The sequence below is a fragment of the Dipodomys merriami genome, unplaced genomic scaffold, assembly GCF_024711535.1.
Source record: "Dipodomys merriami isolate MVZ:Mamm:240054 unplaced genomic scaffold, mDipMer1.0.p SCAF_6, whole genome shotgun sequence".
In the NCBI taxonomy this organism is placed as follows: Eukaryota; Metazoa; Chordata; class Mammalia; order Rodentia; family Heteromyidae; genus Dipodomys; species Dipodomys merriami.
The window spans coordinates 48,432,133-48,438,132 of NW_027206179.1; positions in this window are offsets into that span (position 1 = coordinate 48,432,133).

Consider the following 6,000-nt stretch of genomic DNA (forward strand, 5'->3'; position numbering starts at 1 on the left):
ATAATGAAGTCAGTCAGAACTCTCCAGATTATCACAGGAGAAGATCATATGCTTGTAAGGAATTTTCCTTTTAAATCAAATTTATGTGAAAGTCTTTCATGACCTTTGCTATACTGGTTTGCATAACAACTATTTACGTATTTGTCTTAAGCCCACAATTATGTAGATACCCAATCAAGGTAAACAAGAGTTCAGAAGGTAAAAGTTGCTGGATTTCCAGAAAGCAATTTTCCTTGATTTCAAGACATGAATCAAATGGGAACTAAGATCAAAGTAGAGAGAATCCACACAAGAAGAATTGTCCAAAGTCCCTTGTCGGACTTGATCCCAAGACTGAGAACAAAGAAGATTCAAACAGTAGAAGTAGGCACATTTTCCTCAGGCACTGAGCCCTGGGTAAGGAGTCTTTTAAAACATGTATGGGCTCTCTGAGAAGGTGAGCATCTGTTATAGATATTGGCAGAGCTCAGGCATTTTGTTGACTATAAACCTTTAAATGTCAAGGATGCTATGTCTGGTTCATTGTCATAAGCAGCTCAAATGTCACCTGCTCTGTGAAGGCTACTCTGACAAGTTACCATATCAGAATTAATTTCTTACCTTCTAGTTTTCCAATGGTGTTTTAGTTATACCAATAGAATGGCCATTACTTCTTCATTTTATAGCTAACTATTTAGCTTATTTTCTGACTCCTTCCATAGAATATCTTGAAAGCTAAGGCCCTATCTCTTCCATATTTGCACTATTGAAACTTGCAAGATTAGAATATAGTCAATGCTTATTACATTGTTTTAAGTTTCTCAGCATATATGCAAGTATAAAAAGTTCTAATTATATTAGAAGAGAAATGATTAAATACATTAAAGTAAATTGACTAAGTTGAATATATGACATTGTGATGCTGGGTTTTAAAGGATTAAGATACCAAGAAATAAGCTATAAATCATAAGCATAGATGGCGCTCAGTGGAGGACAGTAATGACAGGCCTTGTGTGCTGTTGTTGAAAGTTCACCACTGTATCATGGGAAGGAAGCTAATATGGGAAAAATAAAATTCAGATTCATCCACTTAGCAGCGATAATTTAACCTGCAAGAACAGAGTTAGACCAAATGAAAAATAATGAGTTGAATGCTGAAGATGAAAGTTTAATGATTTCCTGTATTTATAAATTGAGAAAGAAAATTTCCAGTACATAAGGCAAAGGGGGAACCTAAGAAATGGGAAAGAATAGAATACTGTTCAATTATGGAAACTTAGAGAAAAGTTAAGAGAAATGTTAAGGTCAAAAGTAGCATTATGTATACAAGTGGATATGGAACTCTGATATTGACAGGGAACAAAGTGAATCTGAAACACTGAATTGAAGAGATAAACAGAAGTGGAAAATGTCAGCTCACAAGAAGGCTACTGAGGCATGGCAAGAAAAAAATTATCATGACAATAGATGTGAGGGGCTAGGAAGGTGGCTCAGTGGTAGAGTGTCTGTTTTGCATGCATTAGTCCTGCGTTCGATTCCTCAGCACCACATAAGCAGAAAAACTGTAACTGGTGCTGTGGCTCAAGTGGTAGAGCACTAGCCTTGAGCTGAAAAGCTGTGGGATAGTGCCCAGGCCCAGAGTTCAGGCCCCCATGACCAAGAGAAAATAGATGTGAGCATATCTTAGCTATGGTAAACAATGCTGCAATAAACATAGTTGTGCTGGTAGTTTTAGTATGGCCTTGTTTGTGATCCTTTGGGTAAATGCCCAAGAGTGGGATTGCTGGGTCATAGGGGAGCTCTATGTGGTGTCTTCTGAGGAACCTCTATACTGCTTTTCAAGTGGTTGAACAAGTTTTCACTCCCACCAACAATACAGTAGGGTTCCCTTTTGGCCAAATCCCCTCCAGCATGTCATTATTAGAGTTCTTGGTTATAGCCATTCTGACTGGGGTGAGGTGAAATCTCAATGTTGTTTTGACTTGCATTTCTTTTATGGCTAGAGAAGTTGAGCATTTCTTCATGTCATGTGTCGATTGGCCATTCTTATTTCCTCTTCAGAGAAGTTTCTCTCTAAGTCTTTAACCCATTTATTAATCAGGCAGTTGCTTCTTTGAGGATTTGTTGTTGGGGGATTTAATTTTTTTGAGTTCTAAGTATATTTTGGATATGAGACCCTTGTCCATTGTATGGTTAGGGAAGATCTCCCAATCTGTGGTCTTTCTATTGATCTTGCTAGCTATGTCCTTGATGCCCCTCAGTAGATGAATGGATCAATAAAATGTGATACACACACACACACACACACACACACACACACACACACACACACAATGGAATTCTATACCTCCATCAGAAAGAATGACACCACCCTATTTGTTAAGAAATGGGAAGAATTGGAAAAAATTATATTAAGTAAAGTAAGCCAGGCCCAAAGAAACATAGGTACCCTAGAAAAATAAGGTACCCTTATTTGCAATAACTAGTACGTGTCTAGGACAAACAGAAAAGTTCAAAAGCTAGGTACATATGACCATATAAGATGACGCTAAGCAAAATGAACTGCAAGATAAGGATACAAGAGGTTTTATCTTTCTTGCTGCTGTTTTTAATGTACTTATAATGTACTGTGTGATTTTTTTTATTTCCTTTGTATGTTCTTCTCCCATGGTATAACCCCTGTTTTCATTATATTTGATTCCAGTACCCTGCATCTGGTATATACATTTTTCTAATTTGGGAAAGGGAAGGGAAATAACAAAATGCTGAAATAAGGATACAGGTTGACCCATTGTAACAATGAGATGTCCAAGACACTATGTTGAAAACAAACTTTACAATTTTGTGGGGGAGGGAGGAGTTGGGGAGGTGTGGAGAGAAAGGGTGGTAGGGGGAAAACAAAGGAAGAGGTAACAATGCTCGGTAGGAAATTTACTCATTACCTTACTCATGTAACTGTAACCCCTCTGTACAGTATCTTTACAATAAAAATATATAACAAATAAAAGAAAACAGATGTGAGCAATATAAAGAAAACACTGCTCAAACTTGATACCATTCTAAGGAATAACTTTTTAAAAACTTTTATTTGCATCATTAAGAGAAAACCCAGTGTCAGTTAAAGAGGAAGATGTAGGTAGAACTAGTTGAAGGCTGTTAGCAACTGTGGACACATGAAGTCAGCACAGTAGAAAGGGTTACAGAGACCACTTCACAGAATGGCCTGGGAGGGGAGGGCAGGCTTAGTTGAATAAGAAGAAAAGAAAAATGGATGGCGACAGCAGCAGAGTGTTCGAGTTGTTCACATCAGATATCTGTTGAGTGTCCTGATTTTTTTAAATTCTTCCTTTGTATCCAAAGATTATGTTATATGGCTTTCTGGTCTCTCTCACTAAAGTAATAAAATATGTTTGACCCATACTTACTTGATTTTCTCCCATATAATTTCATGTTGCCAAGGGAAATATTGGTAAGAATAATGGCTCTTAGGCTTGAGAATCACTTGAGCAGTTAGGCTGACTCTCTTGTCCTGTCGTCTACATGAGAAGATCAAGTATTAGCAAAATCTCTAATGCTTGAAAGACATTAAGAAGCAGAGTACAATCAATCCACTTGTTCTCAAAAAGGCCCATCCAAGAGTAACAAATTCATGAAGCTAAACTCAGCTAAACTTTAGGCAACTGAGGGTTGTACTAGCTAATTAAATGCCTAAAATTCCATGCCACTAAAATATCATTGTTATTTTTCAAGCAGATTATAGCAGAAAATGATAATCAACATTTATTGAGCAAAAAATGTGTTAGGAATTATGTCAGGAACTACTCAAATGAATAAGCTCATTTTAGCTTTAACTATACTATGAAATAAATATTGTATTGTGGCCATTTAAATATGGCAAACTAGTCAGCCTCCAGTACCTAGAATCCTAGCTACTCAGAATGTTGAGATCTGAGTATCAAGGTGGAAGCCGATCCAAATAAAAGTCTGCCATACACTTATCTCCAATTAGCTAGCAAAATTTTGGGATGGGGACTACATAGGAGGTTAGCTACATTCGCTACATTAGCTACATAGGAAGTTAAGATCTAAGGATCCTGGTTCAAAACCAGCTTGAGCAGACAAAACCAAGAGACTTATATGATGGGGGATTTAGCTCAGTGGAAGAGTGCTTGCCTTGTGACTGCAAGGTTTGCTCTTCAGCTCTGGGGAAAAAGAGCTATAAAAAAGACCAAAAAATTTCTTGGCTGGAGGCAAGGCTCAAATGATAGAGCACCAGGTATGAGTGAAAGTTCCAAACAAGAGTGAATGCCCTAAATTCAATATCTAGTACCAGAACTAAAAAGAGGTAAACTAAATTCAAAGTGCACCCTATCAAGTAGAGAAAACAATATGCAAATTCAGACACTAACTCTTACTAAGCAATGATTTTTTAATTTTTATTTTTTATTGTAAAAATACTATACAGAGGGGTTACAATTACATGGGCAAGATAATGAGTACATTTCTTATCAAGCATTGTAGCCTCCTCCTTTGTTTCCCCTTCGGACAAGGGTCTGATATCTAAAATATACTTGGAATTCAAAAAATTAAACCCCCCAACAACAAATCCTCAAAGAAACAACTGCCCAATAAATAAGTGGGCTAAAGACTTAAAGAGAAACTTCTCTGAAGAAGAAAGAAGGATGGCCAATAGACACATGAAGAAATGCTCAACCTCCCTAGCCATAAAAGAAATGCAAATCAAAACAACATTAAGATACCACCTTACCCCATTTAGAATGGCAAAAATCAAGAACTCTAATAACAACAGATGCTGGAGGGGATGTGGACAGAAGGGAACCTTACTTCATTGTTGGTGGGAATGTAAACTTGTTCAACCACTATGGAAAGCAGTATGAAGGTTCCTCAAAAGACTCCACATAGAGTTCCCCTATGACCCAACAATCCCACTTTTGGGCATTTACCCAAATGTTTACAAACAAGACCACACTAAAGCTACCAGCACAACTATGTTTATTGCAGCATTATTTACTATAGCTAAGATATGGAACCAACCCAGATGCCCCTCAGTAGATGAATGGATCAAGAAAATGTGGTATATATACACAATGGAATTCTATGCCTCCATCAGAAAGAATGACATTGCCCCATTTGTTAGGAAATGGAAAGACTTGGAAAAAATTATATTAAGTGAAGTAAGCCAAGCCCAAAGAAACATAGGTCCCATGGTTTCCCTTATTTGCAATATCTAGTTTAGGTATGAGTCAAGCAGAAAAGGTCAGATAAGGTGATGTTAGGAAAATGAACCCTAAGACATGTATTCAAATGTTTGTTTGTTTTTTCATGCGATTATTTCTAATGCATTTATAAGATTATTTCTTTGTTGCTTTGTATGTCCCTCCCCCACATTATAACCTCTGCTTTCACTGTATTTGATATTGGTATAATTTGTGGAGGGGAAGGGGAAAAACAAGTCGTTTAAACAAGGATACAGGTGGACCCGTTGCAACAATGAGAAGTACAAGTTGTTTTGTCAAAAACGAACTTTACAACTTTGGTGGGGGTTGGGGGGTGGGGAGGATAAGCAATGATTTTTAACCACTGTGTTTCTTAAAAATATTAGAATAATACTGGAAAATATGACTACATAATTGTATAACAAAACATTAAAGTAATACTAACATATTCTATGATCTTCCCAATAAAGCATAAAATCTGCACAGGTATTAATATCTAAATGTGAAATAAATTTTTATTATATTTTTCCTGGCAAGTGCCCAAGCGTTCTAGGAAATGGCAAATGGAGGAAAGTAACATTGGGGTTGGAGGCATGCTCAGTTGTTAGAGTGCTAGCCAATGAGCAAAAACATCTATTTGAGTCCTGGTCTTGCACCTAAAACAAAAAGATGGGGGAAGTAACATTGAGTCAACACTTAGATTTGAATATGATAGTTCCTGCTGCTAAAAAATCTTAGCCTACTCATCATTTGTCTGCATACTGAGAGACAACTATGTTTACAC